The sequence below is a fragment of the Oncorhynchus gorbuscha genome, linkage group LG20 (assembly GCF_021184085.1).
Source record: "Oncorhynchus gorbuscha isolate QuinsamMale2020 ecotype Even-year linkage group LG20, OgorEven_v1.0, whole genome shotgun sequence".
NCBI lineage: Eukaryota > Metazoa > Chordata > Actinopteri > Salmoniformes > Salmonidae > Oncorhynchus > Oncorhynchus gorbuscha.
In genome coordinates this window covers 655,050-667,783 of record NC_060192.1, presented here as the reverse complement: position 1 = coordinate 667,783, position 12,734 = coordinate 655,050, and the positions used below count along the sequence as shown (strand labels likewise).

The window sequence follows — 12,734 nt, the reverse complement described above, 5'->3', positions numbered from 1 at the left end:
CTGCCTCGTGCCAACACTTGCGCATCACCGCTGCGCTTATAATGTGAATAAATAATAGTTTATCAACATTTTCAGCTAAATGTTCTGATCTGTTGCATGAGCCTCATTGCTTCTTACGTTTGTTTTCGTTTTATTTTACTTAGCTCACTGGTTGTATGAATATGGACTCTATCGTCCTACAACTGTCCAGAGTTTGTTTGAATAGGTTATTTCTTCCTCGCACAGAGCAGCAAGCTAACCAATAGAATATATACATGTTTCTACTATGGGGGATGGTAGACATCGGCTAGTGATTTTCCTGTTCCTTACTCTTGTTGGCTGAGGAAAAGTAAACGTGGACAGATATTCTAATCTCTAAAATTGCGCAACATAATTCGTTGAATGCACACGTTGCGTGTGTCTGGCGCAACATTTTACTCATAGAAACCCTGACACACATACAGCTCGTTAACTGCCGAGAGATCACAGGCTTTCAACACAATTTCCCCTCGATCACCCTCTCCATCCCACTCTCTGTTTCGCAGTAAATTACGCTTCATCTCAGAGTAAACTCCTATGAGGGGAAAAGTCCATAGTTGTGTTTTTTACGACACTCCGCTAATTGACCGGCTAAAGTGGCGGCAGGTAGAGCTTTGGGACAGTAACGTGGATGTGGAATAAGGCAGCAACCCGCACCTCTGATTCAGCGGGGCTGGGTTAAATGCGGAAGACATTTCGGTTGAATGCATTCAGTTATTCCCTTTCCCCCGAATTAAAATTATGCAAATCTAAAAGTCACTTATATTGCCAACTATGTCAAATAGCCTACAAATCAAACAAAGACATTGCAGCCTGCAGGTAGAAAATATCCTGATAGAACAAATCGCATTGGCTACGCATGGCCTGTCTGCAAAGAAAATGAAACTATCAATTTGGTCCAGCCAGTTTATGCTAACAAACTTGCAACATTGTATGAAATATTGTGGACCCTCAGTTTTCTGCACCACTGTCCTCCATACAGACACAGCTGTATTTTAGCGAGGGATGAGAGGCGCTATTTTCTGACATTCCCACCAAATCAGAGCATGACATTTCCCCCCCGTTCAAATGGAGTGGTTATTGAAAGGGAGAGAGCTCTAAAATATGGTTCTAATAGGCTACATCGAGGAACTATTGTCATTCAATGGATGTAAAACACAGAGTTCATTTACTTGCTATTTGAGGTGAAGAAAAAATTTATTATTCTCATTTTCGGTGGTGAGTTAAGAAAATCAGAAATACAATACTATCAGATCCCCGTCAAATGGGCACATTTATAAAAGCTTACATTTGCGTGCAGGCCAGGTAGCCTCCTTATTAATCAACATCGACAGGAACGCTCAAAACAAAACAAATACATTGACAACTTGTAAATGGAATGAAATAAACCAAAACTTGTTTTGTGTAGCCGAGGTTGTTGCTCTGCAAACAATGTGTCCACTACGAAAAAGACTAATAACGCCCGAACTCCCACATTCTGATTTTACATTTTTGTCCCCCCAGTTATCACACATCGAATGTGATACAAAACGAGGCAACAAGTGTGCTTTGCGACCATGCAGACAAAACAGAGTGGTCGGGGAGGTTGTTTGGTGTGTTTATCCGACTGGATCAAAAAAATATCTATACACACAAAAATTGACACATTCAAGGGTTTTTCTTTATTTTTACTATTTTCTACATTGTAGAATAATAGTGAAGACATCAAAACTATGAAATAACACATGGAATAATGTAGTACCCCCCCCAAAAAGTGTTAAACAAATCAAACTAAATTTTATATTTGAAATATTTTAGAGTAGCCACCCTTTGACTTGATGACAGCATTGCACACCCTTGGCCATCTCTCAACCAGCTTCATGAGGTAGTCACCTGGAATGCTTTTAAAAAGTAAAATGTGTGGAATTTCTTTCCTTAATGCGTTTGAGCCAATCAGTTGTTGTGACAAGGTAGGGTTGGTATAGGGATATTGAAGGTTACATAGGTAACCACGGTTATGTGAACTATTTGGATCACTCCAATAAACTGAGCAAAGAAAATGTCCTCACTGTCAACCGCGTTTATTTTCAGCAAATGTAATGTGTGTAACTATTTGTATAAACATAAGATTCAACAACGGAAACAAACTGAACAAGTTCCACAGACATGTGACTAACAGAAATGGAATAATGTGTCCTGGGACAAGAGGGGGGGTCAACATCAAAAGTATCTGGTGCATTAAGTTGCATTAAGTACTGCAGTGAATCTCCTCCTCATGGACTTCACCAGATTTGCCAGTTCTTGCTGTGAGATGTTACCCCACTCTTTCACCAAGGCACCTGCAAGTTCCCGGACATTTCTGGGGGGGGGAATGGCCCTAGCCTTCACCCTCCGATCCAACAGGTCCCAGACGTGCTCAATGGGATTGAGATCCGGGCTCTTCGCTGGCCATGGCAGAACACTGACATTCCTGTCTTGCAGGAAATCACGCACAGAACGAGCAGTGTGGCTGGTGGCATTGTCATGCTGGAGAGTCATGTCAGGATGAGCCTGCAGGAAGGGTACCACATGAGGGAGGAGGATGTCTTCCCTGTAACGCTCAGCGTTGAAATTGCCTGCAATGACAACAAGCTCAGTCCGATGATGCTGTGACACACCGACCCAGACCATGACGGACCCTCCAACACCAAATCGATCCCGCTCCAGAGTACAGGCCTCGGTTTAACGCTAATTCCTTCAACGATAAACACAAATCCGACCATCACCCTTGGTGAGACAAAACCACAACTCGTCAGTGAAGAGCACTTTTTGCCAGTCCTGTCTGGTTCAGTGACAGGGGGTTTGTGCCCATAGGCAATGTTGTTGCCAGAGATGTCTGGTGAGGGTTAGGGTCCAGCCACTCTCAGCCTATTGCGGACAATCTGAGCACTGATGGAGGGATTGTGCGTTCCTGGTGTAACTCGGGCAGTTGTTATTGCCATCCTGTACCTGTCCTGCAGGTGTGATGTTTGGATGTACTGATCCTGTGCAGGTGTTGTTACACGTGGTCTGCCACTGCGAGAATGATCAGCTGTCTGTCCTGTCTCCCCGTAGTGCTGTTTTAGGCGTCTCAATGTACCGACATTGCAATTTATTGGCCTGGCCACATCTGCAGCCCTCATGCCTCCTTGCAGCATGCCTAAGGCACGTTCACGCAGATGAGCAGGGACCCTGGGCATCTTTCTTGTGGTGTTTTTCAGAGTCAGTAGAAAGCCCTCTTTAGTGTCCTTGTCACGCCTTGGTCATTGTATTTTGTGTTTTTGTTATATGTTTGGGTAGGCCAGGGTGTGACATGGGTTTATATGTTGTATTCGTATTGGGGTTTGTATTATTTGGGATTGCGGCTGATTAGGGGTGTGTCTAGTTAGGCTTAGCTGCCTGGGGCGATTCTCCATCAGAGTCAGGTGCTTGTCGTTGTCTCTGATTGAGAACCGTATTTAGACAGCCTGACTTTCGCGTTGTAATTTGTGGGTGTTTGTTCCTGTCTTAGTGTTGTAGTCACCAGATAGGCTGTAATAGGTTTCTCGTTTCGTTTGTTGTTTTCATATACAGTTATTTCATGTACCGCGATTATCTTCATTAAAGTCATGAATAACCTACACGCTGCATTTCGGTCTGACTCTCTTCATACAACAGACGAACGACGTTACAGTCCTAAGTTTTCAAAATTGACCTTAATTGCCTACCATCTGTAAGCTGTTCGTGTCTTAACGACCGTTTCACAGGTGCTTGTTCATTAATTGTTTATGGTTAATTGAACAAGTATGGAAAACAGTGTTTAACTTCTTATGGCTGGGGGAAAGTATTGAGTAGCTTGGATGAATAGCGTGCCCAGAGTAAACTGCCTGCTACTCAGGCCCAGAAGCTAAGATATGCATATAATTAGTAGATTTGGATAGAAAACACTCTGAATGATGTCTGAGTATAACAGAACTTATTTCGCAACTCATATGGCATGCCAAAACCTGAGAAAAAATCCAAACAGGAAGTGGGAAATCTGAGTTTTTGACAAGTTTCTTCGACCTGTAATATAACTTTTTGAACTTTTCGTCGGACCTGAACGCGTGTTTGGATTTGTTTACGAAACGCCCTAACAAAAGAAGCTATTTGGACATAAATGATGGACATAATCGAAACAAAACAAACATTTGTGGAACTGCGATTCCTGGGTGTGCATTCTGATGAAGATCAAAGGTAAGTTAATATTTATGATGCTATTTTTTGCCTAATGTTGACTGCGCAACATGGCGGATATTTCTTTTGGCTGGTTTGGGCTCTGATCGCCATACTCAGATTATGCTTTTTCAGTAAAGTTTTTTTTAAAAATCTGACACTGCGGTTACGTCAAGGAGAAGTGCATCTAAAGTTCCATGCATAACACTTAAATGTTCATCAACATTTGTAATGATACCCAATATTTTCCTTGACAAAAAAACAAACGCTACCGATAACCGATATTTAACATTTTTGCGGCCTTTGAAACATTCAAGTACAATTGAATAGTTAGCGCACACACACGGGCGCAGCGGTCTAAGGCACTGCATCTCAGTGCAAGAGGCGTCACTACAGTCCCTGGTTCGAATCCAGGCTGTATCACATCCGAACGTGATTGGGAGTCCTATAGGGCGGCGCACAGTTGCCCAGCGTTGTCGGGGACTTCATAATAAGTTTCTTGACCAATCGGGACCTGAATATGACTGCAGGTCACATAATAGCAGTAAAACAAACACACCCCCTGCTATAATGTGGATAAAGAGTTACTTGTCTAACAGAACACAGAGGGTGTTCTTTATTGGAAGTCTATCAAATATAATCCAGTTAGAATCAGGAATTCCCCAGGGCAGCTGTTAGACCCCTTGCTTTTTACTAACATGCCACTGACTGAGTAAAGTCAGAGTGTCTATGTATGTGGATGACTCAACACTACACACGTCAGCTACTACAGCAACTGAAATGACTGCAACACTCAACAAAGAGCTGCAGTTAGTTTCAGAGTGTGTGGCAAGGAACAAGTCAGCCATAAATATTTCTAAAACTAAAAGCAATGTATTTGGAACAAAACACTCACTAAACCCTAAACCTCAACTAAATCTTGTTATAAATCATGTGGAAATTGAGCAAGGTGAAATGACTAAACTGCTTGGAGTAACCCTAGATTGTAAACTGTCATGGTCAAAACATATTGATGCTGTAGTAGCCAAGATGGGAAGAAGTCTGTCTATAATAAAGCAATGCTCTGCCTTCTTAACAACACTATCAACAAGGCAGGTCCTACAGGCCCTAGTTGTCGCACCTTGACTACCGTTCAGTCGTGTGGTCAGGTGGCACAAAAATGGACTTTGCAATTGGCAATTGGCTCAGAACGGCAGCACAGCTGCCTTACACAGAGAACTAATATTAATAATATGCATTGTACATTTATATGCTGAAAGTGGAGGAGAGATTGACTTCATCACTACTTTTATGAGAGATATTGACATGTTGAATGCACCTGGCTGTCTGTCTAAACTACTGGCACAAGGCTCGGACACCCATGCATACCCCACAAGACATGCCACAAGAGGTCTGGCTAAACTACTGGCACACAGCTCGGACACCCATGCATACCCCACAAGACATGCCACAAGAGGTCTGTCTAAACTACTAGCACACAGCTCGGACACCCATGCATACCCCACAAGACATGCCACAAGAGGTCTCTTCAGTCCCCAAGTCCAGAACAGACTATGGGAGGCACACAGTACTAGAGCCATGACTACATGGAACTCTATTCCACAGTACTACATAGAGCCATGACTACATGGAACTCTATTCCACATTAAGCAACTGACGAAAGCAGTAAAATTAGATTTTTAAAAACCCAGAAAAAAACACCTTATGGAACAGCAGGGACTGTGAAGCAACACAAACATTGGCACACACACACACACACACACACACACACACACACACACACACACACACACACACACACACACACACACACACACACACACACACACACACACACACACACACACACACACACACACAGTACTGTAGATATGTGTTAGTGGTGGAGTAGGGGCATATGAGGACAGTGTTGTGAAATATGTGAATGTAGGCAGCAGCTAATGGGGATCTATATAGCAGCTAATGGGGATCTATATAGCAGCTAATGGGGATCTATATAGCAGCTAATGGGGATCTATATAGCAGCCAATGGGGATCTATAGAGCAGCTAATGGGGATCTATATAGCAGCTAATGGGGATCTATATAGCAGCCAATGGGGATCTATATAGCAGCTAATGGGGATCTATAGAGCAGCTAATGGGGATCTATATAGCAGCTAATGGGGATCTATATAGCAGCTAATGGGGATCTATATAGCAGCTAATGGGGATCTATAATAAATAGAAATAGTTTAATGCGATGCTTACATTTTTTAAATGTAGTTATTATACAGTAACTCATATTCCATATGTCACAGCGATTCATCGATACGTATGCTATGATGCTGGTAAAGTTGTCTCGCGCACCTACAGTGCTGGTCATTAAAAAAGCTAACTAGCTGATGGATGCAAACAATGTTCTTCCCCAAAAACAAAACGACATAATCTGTTTCAGTAGCTATAGTTACCTAGCTAACTACATAGCTAGGTGTCATCTAAATTTATTAGACAGTTCTTAGTTGATTAATGGTGGTCGGACCCATCTATATGAAGCTTGCCACAAGTATTAGCTACAATAGTGGACTTTGCGGTTAGCCTTCAAAAAAAAAGTATGGCATAATTCTACTATTTGTATTAATTTGCGTCATTGTCAATGACATACTTTTATTTTGAAGGCAAACCGCAAATTCCACTGTTGTGTCTAATCCTTATAGTGGCTGGCAACACAACACAATACATTACCCGGTCCGGTCGAGCCTCACTAGCCAGATGAAGCAAGCTGGCTGCTTATAACATTAGCTTTGGGCAACGGGGTTAAGTAGCTGGCTAGCTGGTCAATTTCAATAGGCTAACAACAAGTAGAAACCTAGCTAATACTTACTCACAAGGATTCCTAAATCATTGCTAAGAATATTGAAAATTACTGCAGTTTCTACTGGTCATTGTTTTTAGGCTGGTTGTATTGGTGCTAGCTAGGTACCAGGCTAAAGCTAGCTACCCCAGAAGTTGCAGTTGAACAACTAATGCTTTATTACCAACGCGGAATTGTCAACACATCGTTCGTGGCTGGGGTTTGCTTGTTTGCAGACATTTTTGTACAGCTTTGACAGTGCTACTGTTTTTGACACGCAAAGACCCAAACGGCGTTCCATAGTATGTATGTCGTGAAGCTAATAGCAGTGACGCTATTACTGTGTACTCCGGTAGGGCAACATCTGAACAATAGTGCACGGGGTAGTGTATACCGGTGCTCGACCAGTCGGCGAAAGACAACGTCACCCACGACAGAGTTACGGTTGATTGTCAAGGGCAATAAATCCCATTATCTTTTGGTGGACTTCGCCTTTGAGTTGTCTCGCTGAAATGTTCTTACTCTTTGAAGTGACTGCTCGATCCACACAGCAAACATCGTGGGCTAGGCTAGGAACGATGTGTTACACGTGTACATCACGTACCTACGTTATATAGCACTGTAGCTTTGACGTCGGCTTTTAATATCGGGTTGGCATTTTTAGCTAATGTCGGCCGTTTCCGATACGTTCACCGATATATCGTGCATCCCTAATAAATAAAATATACACACTTTTGTACTTATTTTTTATATAATGTCCCCCCCCCGCACTTCAAAAACCAATGTTGTGCCCCAGATTCAATGTATTAACAGAAATGATGGTAATCAAACAAATATTGTAGATTACAAGTGGGAATTCACGGTAAATGTACTACTGGTGATACTGGTGTGCCATTCCTTCGGTCTCGGATTAGTCCACTGAGACAGGTGTCAATCGAGACATAAGGCATAAAAATAAAAGTGTTTGCAACTGCTCTGACTAAAGAAATTCCCGGTCAACCAACAGCCTAGTGACCAAATAATCGACTAAATGGGGTCAGCCCTAAACTATACGTTACTGTACACTACGGTGCTGTACTGTACTTTCATGTCCAAATTTGTGAAACAGACATCTACAATTGGTTCAGATTTGGTCTGGACCAACCAAATTGGGTCTTGTTTGGGGGCAGAGCTCATTAAAATAATAGCCAGTTTGTAGAACAACACCCAAATATACTAAGGAAGATATTGCATATTTCTACCTTGTGTATATATTTAGGATACATTACCATGAAGAGAATTATTCATATGAATAATTATGTATTTGTGTGTGGTACAAATCAGGGACCCATCATGAAATTCCGTTACTGTAGTTCAATAATGAAGACAGATCAAGAGAGAGTCAATGTGTCATGTCATAGCCGACACCCCATTCTTTCTGCAGACATCATTGAAACCTAACCATTAAATATCTGCTACGAATTATTAAAAGGTGTTACTTTTTTTTTTACGTGGAGACTAAATGTATTTGACCAAAATTCCAGTAAACGTTTTTTTAAATTTAAAAATGGTTAAAAAGTGTACTTCTGCATAGAGTTGTATGTTTGATAAACTTTTAAATCAATGTTTGTTTGGCACACATTTTAAGTAAAAAGAATCGGAGTCTCAGAGCAATTCCGTTACCATGGAATTGCCCCCCCCCCCCCCCCCCGTCAACCTTGTGTCAGTGTGCGCTTGTGGGGGAATAGTAGCTCAGATTGTTCCAGCACTGTGTGTGATGAACAGAACACTCTGATGAACAGAACACTCTGTTCACTCTCCTTCCCCCTCTCCTCACACTACCATCTCTCCCAGACCAAAACACCACCTGATTGTCCAACCACTGCCTCTTGTTTTCCCTCTTACATAGACAACGTGTGTGCCTCCATCAGCTGTGTCACTCTTTCTGAGGGGTTTTTGCATGGAGACAGAACAGCTACGTGTCAGAGAGGGAGTCCCACCCACATTTCTGACTCACTGACCGAGCCGCACACACACACAGGTTTGAATATTTATAATATCCTGTCTATGTCACTCAGTGTGAGTAGAGCTACTAGCAGCAGTAAGTCCTCAATACACAATTCATTCACTCGTCGGGAGAATTTAAATTGGGTATCTTAATGTCATTACGTATCTAAGGGTATGCAGCCGGTGGAAGGGCAATCAGAAATGACCTCAGGACACTGATACACACAATGTCAGGAACCTGGTTAGCGGGATTTACCACCCAAAACCACTCCCTTCCCAGGATAAATAACTGAGAAATCGGTCAATTCTAATAAATTATGTGAACAGCATGAGGTCAAATGGCATGAAACTGTTATTGTAAGCCATGTTTAAATGTAGCTGTTCTTCTGCCTTCTCTCTACGTGATGAATCATCAAAGCTCAGGGTGGGGACAGACAGCCCATCTCAGTATGGAGCGCAGGTCACAATGCATGTAGACCTACCATCTCAGTATGGAGCGCAGGTCACAATGCATGTAGACCTACCATCTCAGTATGGAGCGCAGGCCACAATACATGTAGACATACCATCTCAGTATGGAGCGCAGGTCACAATGCATGTAGACCTACCATCTCAGTATGGAGCGCAGGTCACAATGCATGTAGACATACCATCTCAGTATGGAGCGCAGGCCACAATGCATGTAGACCTACCATCTCAGTATGGAGCGCAGGCCACAATGCATGTAGACCTACCATCTCAGTATGGAGCGCAGGTCACAATGCATGTAGACATACCATCTCAGTATGGAGCGCAGTTCACAATGCATGTAGACCTACCATCTCAGTATGGAGCGCAGGCCACAATGCATGTAGACCTACCATCTCAGTATGGAGCGCAGGCCACAATGCATGTAGACCTACCATCTCAGTATGGAGCGCAGGTCACAATGCATGTAGACATACCATCTCAGTATGGAGCGCAGGCCACAATGCATGTAGACCTACCATCTCAGTATGGAGCGCAGGTCACAATGCATGTAGACATACCATCTCAGTATGGAGCGCAGGCCACAATGCATGTAGACATACCATCTCAGTATGGAGCGCAGGCCACAATGCATGTAGACCTACCATCTCAGTATGGAGCGCAGGCCACAATGCATGTAGACATACCATCTCAGTATGGAGCGCAGGTCACAATGCATGTAGACATACCATCTCAGTATGGAGCGCAGGTCACAATGCATGTAGACATACCATCTCATTATGGAGCGCAGGTCACAATGCATGTAGACCTACCATCTCAGTATGGAGCGCAGGTCACAATGCATGTAGACATACCATCTCAGTATGGAGCGCAGGTCGCAATGCATGTAGACCTACCATCTCAGTATGGAGCGCAGGTCACAATGCATGTAGACCTACCATCTCAGTATGGAGCGCACTCAGTGTGAGTAGGCCACAATGCATGTAGACATACCATCTCAGTATGGAGCGCAGGTCACAATGCATGTAGACCTACCATCTCAGTATGGAGCGCAGGTCACAATGCATGTAGACCTACCATCTCAGTATGGAGCGCAGGTCACAATACATGTAGACCTACCATCTCAGTATGGAGCGCAGGTCACAACATGTAGACCTACCATCTCAGTATGGAGCGCAGGTCACAATGCATGTAGACATACCATCTCAGTATGGAGCGCAGGTCACAATACATGTAGACCTACCATCTCAGTATGGAGCGCAGGTCACAATGCATGTAGACATACCATCTCAGTATGGAGCGCAGGTCACAATGCATGTAGACCTACCATCTCAGTATGGAGCGCAGGTCGCAATGCATGTAGACCTACCATCTCAGCATGGAGCGCAGTTCACAATACATGTAGACCTACCATCTCAGTATGGAGCGCAGGTCACAATGCATGTAGACCTACCATCTCAGTATGGAGCGCAGGTCACAATGCATGTAGACCTACCATCTCAGTATGGAGCGCAGGTCACAATACATGTAGACCTACCATCTCAGTATGGAGCGCAGGTCACAATGCATGTAGACCTACCATCTCAGTATGGAGCGCAGGTCGCAATGCATGTAGACCTACCATCTCAGCATGGAGCGCAGTTCACAATACATGTAGACCTACCATCTCAGTATGGAGCGCAGGTCACAATGCATGTAGACATACCATCTCAGTATGGAGCGCAGTTCACAATGCATGTAGACCTACCAGCTCAGTATGGAGCGCAGGCCACAATGCATGTAGACATACCATCTCAGTATGGAGCGCAGTTCACAATGCATGTAGACCTACCATCTCAGTATGGAGCGCAGGTCACAATGCATGTAGACATACCATCTCAGTATGGAGCGCAGGTCACAATGCATGTAGACCTACCATCTCAGTATGGAGCGCAGGTCACAATGCATGTAGACATACCATCTCAGTATGGAGCGCAGGCCACAATGCATGTAGACATACCATCTCAGTATGGAGCGCAGGTCACAATACATGTAGACCTACCATCTCAGTATGGAGCGCAGGTCACAATGCATGTAGACATACCATCTCAGTATGGAGCGCAGGCCACAATACATGTAGACATACCATCTCAGTATGGAGCGCAGGTCACAATACATGTAGACCTACCATCTCAGTATGGAGCGCAGGTCACAATGCATGTAGACATACCATCTCAGTATGGAGCGCAGGCCACAATGCATGTAGACATACCATCTCAGTATGGAGCGCAGGCCACAATGCATGTAGACATACCATCTCAGTATGGAGCGCAGGTCACAATTCATGTAGACCTACCATCTCAGTATGGAGCGCAGGTCACAATGCATGTAGACATACCATCTCAGTATGGAGCGCAGTTCACAATTCATGTAGACATACCATCTCAGTATGGAGCGCAGGTCACAATGCATGTAGACCTACCATCTCAGTATGGAGCGCAGGTCACAATGCATGTAGACCTACCATCTCAGTATAGAGCGCAGGTCACAATGCATGTAGACATACCATCTCAGTATGGAGCGCAGGTCGCAATGCATGTAGACCTACCATCTCAGTATGGAGCGCAGGTCACAATACATGTAGACCCATCATGGTAACTTTGTGACAGTTAGGCCTATGCTACAGACATGACTCTTCCCCCGGGCAATGCAGTATAGAGAGAGGGTTCACAGTAGAACAAAGGAACTTCTTCTACCTCACAAAACTTAAACTGAACAATTTTCCATGTTTTGGAGAATGTGTAAACGGTCGGTGGAGAATCCAGCTACGACCGGTCCATTTTGTCTAATGTTTGTGACCGCATGAGAGACAACACAGCCACATCACATTACTCTGTTTATACAAGAGTCTCCGTTATGAGATTTGCATCTAATTATTGTATAAAATGAATGAGTAAAGATTAAACTATTTGTGAAATTATGTAATGTGATTTTAAACTGCTAGGGGGCACCATTTTTATTTTTGGAAAAATAACGTTCCCAAAGTAAATGGGCGATTTCTCAGGAACAGATGCTAGAATATGCATATAATTGACAGCTTGGGATAGAAAACACTCTAAAGTTTCCAAAACTGTAAAAATATTGTCTGTGAGTATAACAGAACTGATATTGCAGGCAAAAGCCTGAGAAAAATCCAATCAGGAAGTGACTCTTATTTTGAAAGCTCTGTGTTCCTATGCATCCCTATTGATCATTGAAAGG

At 43.5% G+C, this 12,734-nt stretch overlaps 1 protein-coding gene across 1 annotated transcript in view; it reads right to left on the bottom strand.

Annotated features, from left to right (window-relative positions):
* Positions 1-12,734, bottom strand: part of LOC124006807 (zinc finger MIZ domain-containing protein 2-like) — a 40,907-nt gene that overhangs the window by 21,241 nt on the left and 6,932 nt on the right. The window lies entirely within an intron of this gene.